Here is a 14100-nt window from a genome sequence, read left to right on the forward strand (position 1 = left end):
CAGAGATAAGGACTATGGATCAAGCCATAGCAGAGGAGCTGAGGAGCAGTAACCAGAGACCGATAAGTACCCTCGCAGTGATAGACCAAGAGGGCTACTGTTAGACTTTCAGTTATCATGAGGAAAACAGAAAGATAAGTGCAAAAAACAAATTTTCAATTCAACAGCTAACTTACCAAGGGGAATTTCATTATTATTTTAGGAGAAATTGAAAAACTATGGATACTTTTTAGGTTCATAAACTTTACAGTATAGATATTTTAAAAACTAGAACATCTTTAAAATCTTTTAGAACTCAGATCAGGGACCTGGCATGATATCTCTTCATGAATTTGTGTGTCATCCTTGCACAGGTGCCATGCTAATCTTCTCTGATCATTCCAATTTTAATATATGTGCTGCCAAAGCGAGCATGACATGATATCTCTACTGGCTAATCTCCCACCTATAAGGGCTGGCATCTCATATGGGTGCCGGTTTGTGTCCCGGCTGCTCTAATTCTCATCCAACTCCCTATTTATGGCCTGAGAAAGCAGTGAAGGATGGTCCAAAACCCTGCACCTGCATGGAAGGCCTAAAGATGCTCCTGGATCCTCACTTTGGGTCAGTTCACTCTGGCTACTAGGGCCATTTGGGAAGTGAACCAGCAGATAGAAAAATCATTTCAAAAAAACTCAGATCAAATTCTCAGAAAGTATCTATGAATTTGACTAGGTAACTCAGAGAAAACACTTTCAAATGGAAAACAGAGCTTAGATTTAATATAAATATGGAAGAAGATACACATAGAAAACAACTGAAAATACACTGAGATGTCAATTTGTCAGAATATCATTTGATATTTCTGGGGAAAAAAATGCAGTGACAAAACTTACTGCTAAATGATGCAGACCACTTTCCAATGAGGAAAGGGCAACCAAAAGAAAAAAAAGGGTTTCAAAAAAGGAAATACAACATTAGACATATGTGACTTTAAAAATGATCTGCATACCAGAATTATCTCTTCCCTATTATGGGAGAGAGAGGGAGAACTATAAAAAGATGTTATGTATTCATGAAGGAAAATATAATAAGAGTGGAGGAAGCAGAATACACTTTTGAAATGTCATCAAACAGTGCCAATGAATGTTATTTCTGCCAGGAACAGCACAAGAATGAATGTTTTAGCCAAAAATATCCAAAGAAATAAAAATTCAGTTAAATGGAACATGTGTCAGCAATATCAAATTTTAAAATGAAAAATAGAAAAAAAGCTTCTGAAAATAAAAGTGTCATACTATGTATATTCTCATAAATTGTTTCTTAGATATTTAAGAGCTTGATTCTTGATGTTAAAATGAGACTAGCCAAGCAGCAGAGATTTAACAGATTATTGAGACTTTTCATTTGACTCTATCTCAACCAGCAATGAGTACTGGCAACCTGACATTTCTTTTCTTTATTTCTCATCCTTCTCCTAGATAAAATAATGGAAAACAAGGCATTGCCAAGAAAGACAGGTGGGAGAGGCAGACAGGGGCATCTTTGAAGTTTAGGCCATGTTCTGGCACCATCCTCTTTTCTTCCCGACCAAACTTGCCTATTAGCTTTGGGGATACCATATATATATGCTTTGGGGATACCATATATATATATATATATTAACTACTTCTTAAAATGCAGAGAAACAGAAAAGGGCAGACACATGCTGGGAGTGGGGATGGGAGATGGCGGGGGAGATTAGACTCCCATTTTCTGGTTCACTCCACAAATATCTGCAATAACCAAGGAAGGATCAAGGCCTGGAGCCAGAAAACCAACCAAGGTCTCGCCCATGGATGGCAGAAACCCAGTTACTTGAACCATTACTCTGGAAGCATTAGCAGGAAGCCAGAATCAGGAGCCAGACTGGGTGTCAAACTGATGTACTCCAGTGTAGAAGTAGGTTAAAAATCAGCTCCCCACCTGGAAAAGCTCTTGGTTCCTGGCTTCAGACTGGCTCAGCTCTAGCTGCTGCAGTCACTTGAGGAGTGAATCATCAGATGGAAGATCTTCCTCTCTGTCTCTCCTCCTCTTGTATATCTGACTTTGCAATAAAGATAAATACATTAAAAAAAAATTCACCTCCCCAACTCCACCCCAACCATGCTCTTTTATCGCTTCAAGAAATTTTACCCTTGTTCTCCAACCATATCATTCATGACAACTTCAATATCCCTGTTCATATTTAGCCTTACTTTTTACTATCCACCATGACATCTGCTGCATCTCAAAAATTCTAAATATATGTGCTATAACTTCTGGTTTTGTCATGTCTGCTATTTTACTGAACCTGGTATTTATCTTTAGAACAAACTGAATTCCACCCACCCTCAACCCTCAGTTCTGTGGTTAAGGTTACACACACACATACATATATATGCATATATATATTTAAGAAATCTTAAATATATTAATTTATTTGAAAAAGAGAAAGAGAAATGGAGAAGAACAGAAAGAGGAAGATGTTACCCTTGCAGGTTCAATCCCTAAATGGCCGCAACAAGCAGCATAAAGCTAAGAGCTTTATCTGGGTCTCCCACATAGGTGGCAGGGGCCCAATTACTTAGGCAATCTTCACAGCTTTCTCAGGTCATCAGCCTCAGAAGTGGAGCAGCTGGGACACAATCTGGTACAGATATGGGATGCAACAATTGCAGGTGGACCCAATGCTGCAAATTTTAAGGCCTGGGTTTAAATCTTAATCTTGCCCTTCATATGAGTGACCAAGTTCAAGTGATCCAATTTCTCAGAGACTTATTGTGAAGGCTAAATGAGGTAATCTGCATGAACTTGGCATATATTAAGTAAATGATAAATACTGACCAGCATTATTAGCATTCCATTTGGTTTCACTTACTCTGTATATCCCGGTCATCACAGTCAATTCAGGATCTCTGCTACTTTATTTGTGCTCTTCTCGGCCATTGTTCCTTCTCCCATTCCTTACAACAGCTATTCTGAACCAGGTCTACTTTCCTCAAATCTCCAAATCCTTTGATGTCTGAAATATTTTTAGAAAACGTGTTTCTCTCCAACTTTATTGTGAAGATACAGGCCACCCAGCTAGCAGAGAATGCTTCTCCAGTTATCTTACTCCTTTTTATATAGAGGAAACATATGGATAGAATTCTTAGTCTCTCTGCTTCTGTATTCACCCTACTTCAGAAAGTAGAGTGATTCATGTGATGGACAAGTCTGTGCAGAACTTACCAACCTTCTCTATTAGCCTTTAGACTACTCACTTAGCATGGGCATCATTGCTGTCTTCCTGGCCATGAGGTGTGAAGGAGGCAACCTCTGCCCATGCAGGGAATGGAAAGGGAATATAGCTCTCAAATCTTAGATCTCTAGTTGGGTGAATGTTGAGAAACCAAAACCAAAATTTGGAATTTATTATTTTTTAAAGATTTATTTTTATTATTTTTTTTATTGGAAAGGCAGATATACAGAGAGGAGAGACAGAGACGAAGATCTTCCATCCGATGATTCACTCCCCAAGTGAGCTCAACGGCCGATGCTATGCCGATCCAAAGCCAGGAGCCTCTTCCGGGTCTCCCACGTGGGTGCAGGATCCCAAGGCTTTGGGCCGTCCTCGACTGCTTTCCCAGGCCACAGGCAGGGAGCTGGATGGGAAGCGGGGCTGCCGGGATTAGAACCGGCGCCCATATGGGATCCCGAGCGTGCAAGGCAAGGACCTTAACCACTGCGCCACCGCGCCGGGCCCCAAAATTTGGAATTTAGATGAACTGTATTAATTTAAAGGTGTGAGTGGAATTCAGTATGTGGGTAAAACATTTTAAGACTTTTTTTTTTTTTTGGGGGGGAAGGTCAGGTTTACAGAGAGAAGGAGAGACAGAGAAGTATCTTCTGTCCACTGGTTCACTCCCCAAGTGGCTGCAACTGCTGAAGCCAAAGCCAGGAGCCAGAAGCTTCTTCTAGCTTTGCCATGCAGGTGCAGGATCCTAAGGCTTTGGGCCGTCCCCTACTGCCTTCCCAGGCCACAAGCAGAGAGCTAGAAGGGAAGTGAAGCAACTGGCATATAAACCAGTGCCCATATGGGATCCAGGTGTATGCAAGGCAAGGACTTGGGCCACTAGGCTACTATGCCAGGCCTGAGGCATTTGACTGTTTTAAATTATAATCTAAGTTCCAGATCATCTTCAGAGAACAAAAGCCAAGTTCTGACTTTAATATTTAATGGTTTTTCTGAACAAAGGAAAAAAAATAAACAGACTAAATTTCAGTGCCCTTTATCTTGCCTGCACACTCAAGAATAAAAAAATACTGCACCTGGAGCAATAGCTCAGTGGCTAAAGTCCTAGCCTTGAACACTCCGGGATCCCATATGGTCGCTGGTTCTAATCCTTGCAGCCCTGCTTCCCATCCAGCTCCCTGCTTGTGGCCTGGGAAAGCAGTCAAGAACGGCCCAAAGCTTTGGGACCCTGCACCTTCGTGGGAGACCTGGAGGAGGTTCCTGGCTCCTGACTTCAGATCAGCTCAGCTCTAGTCATTGCGGCCGCTTGGGGAATGAATTATTGGACAGAAAAATCTTCCTTTCTTATTTCTCCTCCTTTCTGTATAACTCTCCAAATAAATAAATAAATCCTTAAAAATAATTAAAAAAATATCTCTATAAAGGAAAAAGGATTTATTTCATTTGAAAGACAGATTTTACAGAGAGAAAGACAGAAGAGATATCTTTCATCTGGGTTTTTCCCCAAATCGCACAGCAGCCAGAGCTGAGCTAATCTGAACCTGGAAGCCAGGAGCCTCTCCCACAAGGGTGCAGGGACCAAAGGGCTTGAGCCATTCTCCACTGCTTTCCCAGACCATAAGTAGAGAGCTGGATCAGAAGTGGAGCGCTAGAACCGACACCCATATGAGAAGTTAGCACTAGTAGGCAGAGGGATTGGCCTGCACCAATACCACTTTGGTCCCACAAATACTTAATAGTCACTAGCGACATGACTGAGAAGTTTCCAAAATTCAAACAGGAACTAGTTTTATATGGAGCATCTAGAAAAGGTAATGATTCTCATTAAAGTCTTTAGAAACTTGAACAAGAGTCTCAGAATCTATAGACAATGATTTTTCCAGGTGAAACAAATAAAAAGGTAAGATGAAAAACCTATGTTAGTCTGAGTAAACTAAGAATAGTGAGAAGATTTGTTAATCTGATAAAGAACATCCACCAAAAACAAACAGGTAATGTCATATTGAATGATAAGAAGCTAGAAGCATTTCTGCTAAAATTAGAAAATAAGACAAGGATGCCCTTCCCACACTCTTTTTCAACATCATATTGGAAGTCCTAGCTAATGTAATAAAGGAAGAAATGTAACCTAGAAGTATTAAGCGTGGTAAGGAAGAAATAAAATTATTGTTGATAGAGGACAACATTATTATAAAGAAAATCTGAATAAACATACATATAAACTTCTGGAACTAATAAGGTTTACAACAAAAATATAATCTGCAAAACTGAGGCATGAGTTTGGTATAGCATTTAGGATGCCACTTGGAACACCCACATCCCATGTCAGAGTGCCTGGGATCGAGGACTGGTTCTGTTCTTAATTCCATGTTCCTGCTGGAATATCATGGAAGGCAGAAGGTGATCTCAAGTAGTTCACTACTACCTATGTGGGAGGGAGTCTTGGATTGAGTTCCCAGCTCCCAGATTAAGCTGGGCCAGTGCTGGCGGTTGTGGGTATTTGAAGAGTGAACCAGCAGACGAGAGTTTATTGTCTGCTTGTCTCTTTCTTTTATAAAGCTAATTAATTAATTAAAAATACATACAGCAGCTGGCACAATGGCTTAACTGACTAATCCTCTGCTTTTAAGCACTGGCATCCCATGTGGGCACTGGTTCGTGTCCCAGCCGCTCCATTTCTGATCCAGTTCCCTGCTTGTGGCCTAGCCAAAGGAGGCTCCTGGCTTCAAATTGGTTCAGCTCTAGCCATTGCAGACATTTGGGGAGCGAACCAGCAGATGGAAGATCTTTCTCTCTCTTTCTAAATATGCCTTTCCATCAAAAATAAATAAATCTTGGGCCTGGCACGGTGGTGCAAGTGGTTAAGGTCCTCGCCTTGCACGCCCGGGATCCCATATGGGCACCGGTTCTAATCCCGGCAGCCCCGCTTCCCTTCCAGCTCCCTGCCTGTGGCCTGGGAAAGCAGTTGAGGACGGCCCAAAGCTTTGGGACCCTGCACCCGCGTGGGAGACCCGCAAGAGGCTCCTGGCTTTGGATCGGCATAGCATCGGCCGTTGAGCTCACTTGGGGAGTGAATCATCGGATGGAGGATCTTCCTCTCTGTCTCTCCTCTCTGTATATCCGCCTTTCCAATAAAAAAATAAATAAATAAATCTTTAAATAAATAAATAAATAAATTTAAAAAAAATTTATAAGAAAAATACGTACAAAGTCAATCATTTTCCTATATACCATTAATGAAAAAGTAGAGTTTGCAGTAAGAAAAAATAACAGTGTTTACATTGGCATCTTCAACATTAAATGAAATAGTGTACAACCCATTTCCTTCCCCAGGTATCAGATCAGCATCTACGTTGGAAGGTTTTCCCTATCCAATCATCCTTCCTTCCCCTTTAACTTTCACAGGTGGGTGGCATGCTTCCACTCCCACTCCAACTCCTAAACCCCTTCTATTTTCAACTGTCTAGGGTCTGCTTCCTGAAGGACTCAAATCTAGAGTTTTACCTAGAAAAATCCAGTGTATCAATGAATCTTTTTCTTCTGGAACCTTTTAAACATCATTGGGCTTTAATAAATGTTAGGAGACTAATATAAAATACTCGGAAATACAAGTAAATTTATTTTAATACCGTGGAATTAATTATATTTCAGAAGAACATATTTTAAGTAAAATTAATTCATGGGCTAGAACACTAAGAAATATGATAATGATTTATGCACCGAGAAAGACAAGAAGGTCAATGCAGATTTGAAAGAAGTTTTCATATGCTAAATCTATGAGTTTATTGAGGCTAAATAAGAGACTAAAGTAGCTATTTGGGGTATTTCCTTAGAAGAACTTTTACAAAACAGACATTTCATTTCACAACTGAAAGTAATAATGGGATAAATGGGAGGGGGAAAACAGGTCTCTAAGACAAGCGTTGTAGCTGGAGTTTGGCAAGTGATGAGAGTCAAAATACGTATTAAACTATCACCTATAGACAGCGAGTGTTCTTAAAACTTCTTTGGAATATTTTATGCCTCACTTTCATGAGACACTTCTGTGAAAATGCAAAGATGCTTCAGTTGTCAGTGTGGTGTGTGTGTGAACTGTCACATAATACATTAAGTTGATATTCAGAATGTAACGGAAACTACATGACAGACCAGCTAACACTATCAGCTAGACATAACCACTCTTCCTGTTTTGTCTGAGGGGGGAAGTTAAAGTGTAATGTTAGAGGTACAAGTGTGTGTGTTTAACCTGGGTAGATTGACTGGTTGACTGGCTTTTAGTCATTGAGTTTCAGTTGTTCAGTATTAATTTCGGAATAAAATTATGCTAAAACAGTTCTGAGCTAATAAAGAACAATTTGATAGAAAATATAATTTTATTTCTATTTTTAACTGCTATTCAATGCAGTAGATCTTAAAGCATTTATTTAATTACATAAGTTAAAATTACTGTCTCTAATTAGGAAAACTTTAGAAAATAATTTCATGCTCAACCCTGCCACCATCTTAGGTATTCTCTTCCTTAAATTACTTTTCTTCTTATTCTACAAATTGTAAATTTTCTATTTTTGCTCATATCTACATCCTTTCCACAATCCTCTATTTGCAAATGACAAAGTTACCTCATTTTATCTCTGGGTAAATAGAAACCATAGTGGGCACAGCACAATAGTCAGTGGCTAAAGTTCTCACCTTGCATGCACCAGAATCCCTTATGGACGCCGGTTCATGTTCTGACTGCTCCACTTCCTATTCAGTTCCTTTTTTGTAGCCTGGGAAAGCAGTCGAGGATGGCCCAAAGCCTTGGGACCCTGCACCCTTGTGGGAGACCTGAAGAAGGCTCCTGGCTCCTGGCTTCAGCTTCATCCATTGCTGTGAACTGGCAGATGGAAGATCTTTCTGTCTCTCCTCTGGGTAAATCTGTATTTCCACTAAGAAAGGCTGTTTCACAAAAAAGAGAGTTACAGAGAAGGAGAATCACAGAAAGACCTTGTATCTGCTGGTTCATTCCTTGAATGTCCTCAATGGCTAGGGTTGATTGGACTAAAGCCAGGAGCCTGGAACTCTTTCTTGACTTTTAGTCACTTAAAGTTACAGCTTTTTTGTTTTCACTCCCAGAAAAAAAATTGTTTTGAACTATCCAGTTTTTACATGCATGTGTATACTATCTTACCAAGTCATTCCTGAATTCTCTCCAATCTAGCTACCCTGCCTGTCCATCATGCCCCTGAAATTGTGCCTGTTAAGGTCACCAATGATCTTCATGTTGCCAAATTCATTGAACACTTTGATCCTTATTTTATGTGATTCACCAGCATCATCTTTCTCCCTAAACTTCTTTTCTAGCATCTGTGATGACACTCTGTAAAAAACGAGTTAATACAGTGGCCTGAGATAACTTTTCACAGAAGAGGCTTACAAGAGATCCTTGGCTGATATCTAGGAACTTGGATTTCAGGAATATTCCTGTTCTTTCCTGACAACAATGGCTCATCATACCTGGACTGTTTTTATATATGCCACAGTTTACTATGTGGAACACCTGCCATACAACTGGGAATCCGCAGTGTTGTAGGCAGACGGTATCTACATGACTAGCCTCGGTAAGTATTTTGGTTTCTGAGTCTCCTACAGGTTCTTCCAGAGAGAAGCAGCATACCCGTGTTGCTGGAGGAAAAATGTGCCCTGTGTTTACCCGTTATGGGAGCAGGAGGATATAAGGAAGCCCGCCTATGGGGTCCTCCAAGCTCCACCAAAGTCTTCTTCCCTTATGATTCAGCATTATATACTTGTTACATCAAGGTGGAAATCCCTTTTACAAGGATTGCAGTGAATCCTTATAGTGAATTTCTGAACATGGAGCTAGTTTTAGGTATTCCAACACAATTCTGCCCCAATTTTCCTTTCTCAGACTCCTTTTATGCATTTGCCTGTTGAGTCCTACGTAGAATTTCATTTTTTTTACATTTTTTTCTATTAGTACTGTTTTCCAGGGGATATTATTTAGCCCCTTGATGTGAAAGCTACCATCATCTACATGTTGCCATATTCCGAATTTCTGTTCACCATCCTACTTCCTAACAATAATTCTAGAAATTAATATCCAGAGGCCTACATATTAATTTAGGATCTTGTAGGAAAACTTATTATGTGCAATATGGCTCTCATAATACTGTTTCCTCCAAAATCTGTTCCTACACATCATTCTTTCCATCTCAATGAGTTGACTCTGTCATACAAACTATTAACAAACAGAAACCTGGGAGGAGTCACTCTTAGCTCTTCGCTTTCTCTTATCCCACAGCCTATCATCAAATCCTAATACTTCTACCTCCAAAATAGTCCTCATATCTAACCAATCCTTGCTATCAGTACTATTGCCACCCATCATCATCTATCAATGGAACAGCCCTCTACTTGGTATCCCACTTTTCTCTTTTCAAAGATTTATTTATTATTTGAAAGGCAGAGTTAGACGAAGAGGGAGACACAGAGAGAGATTTACCATCTGCTAGATCACTCTCCAAATAGCCACAATGACCAAAGGTGGGCCAGTCTAAAGCCAGGAGCTTCTTCTAGGTCATTCATAGGAGTTCAAGGACCCAAACAGTTAGATTATCTTGCATTGCTTTCCTACACAGGGAGCTGAACTGGAAGTTGGGCTGCTGTTACATGAACAAGCACCCATAAGGGATGCTGGTGTCACAGGCAGAGAATTAACCTATGCCATAGGCAAGCTCCTGTATCTCTATTATCATCCTGATTCCTATATTAGCTATTCTATATTCAGAGCCAAGAGCAATTTTACAAAATTTTAAATCAAATCATTTCAGTTTCCAGATTATAACTTTACCTATTGGTTTCACCATATTTAGAATTGTTTTTTAAAAATACTTAAATTCTTATTTCATATATTACACATCATTAAAGAATACATGTTCCTCTATTGTGAAACAGCTTGCCTTGATATTAAAAAAAAAAAAATGAGATGAGGGCCAGTACTGTGATGTAGTAAGTTAAACTTCTGCCTGGGACACCAGCATGCCATATGGGTGCTGTTTTGTGTCCAAGCTGTTCCACTTTCAATCCAACTTTCTGCTTCTGGCCTGGGAAAGCAGTGATAGATGGCCCAGGTCCTTTGGACCCTGCACCCGTATGAGAGATCTGGAGGAAGCTCCTGGTTCCTGATCCAGTTAGCTCAGGCCATTGTGACCTTTTAGGAAGTGAACTAGTGAATGGAAAATCAATCTCTCTCCATCTCTTCTCTCTATATAACTTTACCTTTACAATAAAACCAGATTTAAAAATTGATATTGAATTAAGTACCTGGGGCAGAAGAGATATTAAGAGAAGAAAGATGAGACCAGCGCAGAGACACATAAGGTTAATTTTCTGCCCTGTAGAGCCAGCATCCCATTTGGGTGCTGATTCTTATCCAGCTGCTCCATTTTCAATACAGTTCTCTGCTTACAGCACAGAAAAGCAGCAGAGGATGGCCCATGTTCTTGGAACTCTGCACCCAAGTAGGAAACCCAGAAGCTTCAAATTGGCTCAGCTCTGGCCACTGCAGCCATTTGGGTAGTGAATCAGTGGATAGAAGACCTTCTCTCTACAAAATCTGCCTTTCAAATAAAAATAAATAAATCTTTTTTTAAAGAGAGAGAGAGAGAGAGAGAGAGAGAGAGAGAGAGAGAGAGAGAAGGATGAGTCTTATGGAGAAAAAAGTTATAGTAGCATAAAAAATGTTTTCTACTGGTGCTAACCATTTATAAAATGAAGCACTAAACATCTTCCTATATAAAACACTAGCACTTGGGCCCGGCACGGTGGCACAAGTGGTTAAGGTCCTCACCTTGCACGCCCAGGATCCCATATGGGCGCCGGTTCTAATCCCGGCAGCCCCACTTCCCTTCCAGCTCCCTGCCTGTGGCCCGGGAAAGCAGTCAAGGACGGCCCAAAGCTTTGGGACCCTGCACCCGTGTGGGAGACCTGGAAGAGGCTCCTGGCTTCGGATTGGCATAGCATCAACCGTTGCGCTCACTTGGGGAGTGAATCATCGGATGGAAGATTCTCCTCTCTGTATATCCGCCTTTCCAATGAGAAAATAATAAAAAATAAATCTTTAAAAAAAAATAAATAAAACACTAGCACTCATTTTCCCTGTCCTGTTCCATCCATTTGACTTTCATGTGACATTATATTGGACCAAATCTTAAGATTGTGGTAAAAAGTCAAAAATATCAATCAAAGCAAAATAGGTATTTGCAAAAGGCACCAGATTTCATGAAGTTGGTCAAAACGGTTTAGACTATTTTTCATATCAAACACAATGCTATTGGCAAGTGAACCTCTGAAATTACATCAATTAACAATATGAGAAGCATTGCAAAAATTCACAGAAAATACACTGTAAAAAGAACTATGGATTTAAAAACTGTTTCGTATTAAAACAGATCTTTTACTTCCATTTTTCCATAAATGTCTGAAAGACAATCATAGAAGTTGAGAAAATAAACTAAATATGCTTCGAAATGAATGCTTAGGGGTTTGGTAGTGATTACATTGCAGCTTGAGACACTGACATCCCCTACTGGAGCCCCCAGGGTAGAATGATTGCCTCTGCTTCCAACCCAAGTTCCTGCTATGTCAAGCCATGGGAGGTAACAGGAAATGGCTCAAGTACTTAGATCTCTGCTACCCATGTGGCAAACCAGGAATGAGTCCACCTGACTTCTCCTTGGCTAATTTGGACATTTGGGGAGGAACCACGGGATGCATTCTCTCTGTCTCTCTTTCTCTTTCTCAATCTTTCTAATGTGTACAAAAATAAACATTTTTTAAAGATTTATTTATTTTTATTGCAAAGTCAGATATATACAAAGAGGAGAGACAGAGAGAAAGATCTTCTGGTGTCTTGATCATTCTTAACAATTACTCCCTGCCTGTTAAGGGAATCGGGGAGGACGGGACACAGACAAGTTAGAAATATTTACAGATCAGATATATGGTACAGAATTTATCTCTAGGATATGGGTTTTTTTTATGTCAAAAATCAGTAAGATAAGCTTCTAAAAGAAGATATAAAATGTTTATAGATATTTCATCAATAAAAATATGTGTATATGCTAAATAAGGCCTCAGAAAGATGTTCCTCATTGTAAGTCATTAGGAAAGCACAAATTAAAACACAAGGAGAGGGCCTGGCACAGTAGCCTAGTGGCTAAAGTCCTCGCCTTGAACACGCCAGGATCCTATATGGGCACTGGTTCTAATCCCAGCAGCCCCGCTTCCCATCCAGCTCCCTGCTTGTGGCCTGGGAAAGCAGTCGAGGACAGCCCAAAGCCTTGGGATCCTGCACCCACACGGGCAACCTGGAAGAGGCTCTGGGCTTCTAGCTTCGGATCAGATCAAGCTCCAGCTGTTGCGGTCACTTGGGGAGTGAATCATCAGATGGAAGAACTTCCTCTCTGTCTCTCCTCCTCTTTGTATCTCTGACTTTGCAATAAAAATAAATAAATCTTAAAACACACACACCCTTATACTTCAATTAGAATCACTAAAGTTTTGGGCAGAGTACAATGGTTCAATTGGCTATTACTCCCCTTGTAAGCGCCGGGATCCCATAAGGCCACTGGTTCGTATCCTGGATACTTCATTTCTCATCCAACTTTCTGCTTGTGGCTGGGAAAGCAATAGAGAATGGTCCAAGGCCTTGGGACCCTGCACCCCTGTAGGTATGTGGAAGAAGCTCCTGGCTCCTGGCTTGTGATCAGCTCAATTCCAGCCATGGTGGCCATTTAGGTAGTAAACCAGTGGATCAAAGATCTTTCTGTCTGTTTCTCCTTCTCTCTGTAGATCTACCTTTCCAATAAAAATAAATATTTAGAATCACTAAAGTTTAAAAGATTGGCCATACCAAGTGTAGGCAAGAACATGGAATAACTAGATTTCTTATACATCACTGACACAAGGGTAAAGTGGTGTAGCAATTCTAGAAAAGTTCCTTACAATCTCATAAATAAGGGCTGATGCTATGGCATAGTAAATTAGGCCTCCACTTTGTGACACTGGCATTCCATATGGGTGCTTCTCTGCTTTGAATTAGGCTCCCTGATGTGTTCCTGGGAAAGCCTGAAGGACAGCCCAAAGCCTTGGGGGCACTGCACCAACATGGGAGACCTGGGGGAGGCTCCCGGCTCCTGTCTTCAGACCATCCAAGCTCTGGCCATTTCAGCCATTTGGAGGATGAATCAGCAGATGGAAGGTCTTTATCTCTCTGTCCTCCTATCTCTCTCTTTCTCTCCGTATCTATCTGTAACTCTACCTTTCAAATAAAAAATAATAATAAAATAAAATCTTAAACCTATGCCTACCCCATGTTCCTGTCATCCTACTCCTAGGTGTTTACTCAAGAGAAGAGAGTATTTATCCATAAAAGACTTATACATAAATACTTATAGTAGTTGTATCTGTAATAACCAGAAACTGGAAACAGAAATGTCCATCAACAGATGAAGAAATAAGCAAACTGGTGTATTCACATAATGGAGCACTACTTAGTAACTGTTTGGGAAAAACAAAACTATAAGCTCATACTGTTCTTGATGAAACTCAAGTGTTGCCTTTTGCAATGTTGATATCTGGAACATTGTAGAAATGAAAAAAAATTCTCAAGCTTCACTGCAAACCTGCTGAGGCAGAATCTGTGGGAGGAAGCTTTTCAAAAGCTTGGATACATTTACTGAAAGTGGAAAGACTTTTGGTATATTAAGTATTTTTTTTATGCTTCACTTTATTTATTTGAAAGAATTACAGACAGGAGAGAGAGAGATTTTTCACGCACTAGTTCACTCCCCCAAATGTCCACA

The 14100-nt window shown here is 40.3% G+C and overlaps 1 non-coding gene across 1 annotated transcript; it reads right to left on the reverse strand.

Moving 5' to 3' along the window:
- Positions 1 to 308: 308 nt before the first annotated feature.
- Positions 309 to 414, reverse strand: LOC121165458. The gene has a single exon (XR_005885248.1). It is a non-coding gene; the product is annotated as a U6 spliceosomal RNA (small nuclear RNA).
- Positions 415 to 14100: the final 13686 nt, after the last annotated feature.

The sequence above is a fragment of the Ochotona curzoniae genome, unplaced genomic scaffold (genome assembly GCF_017591425.1).
Source record: "Ochotona curzoniae isolate NIBS_2020 unplaced genomic scaffold, NIBS_Ocur_1.0 contig_883, whole genome shotgun sequence".
NCBI classification, from domain to species: domain Eukaryota; kingdom Metazoa; phylum Chordata; class Mammalia; order Lagomorpha; family Ochotonidae; genus Ochotona; species Ochotona curzoniae.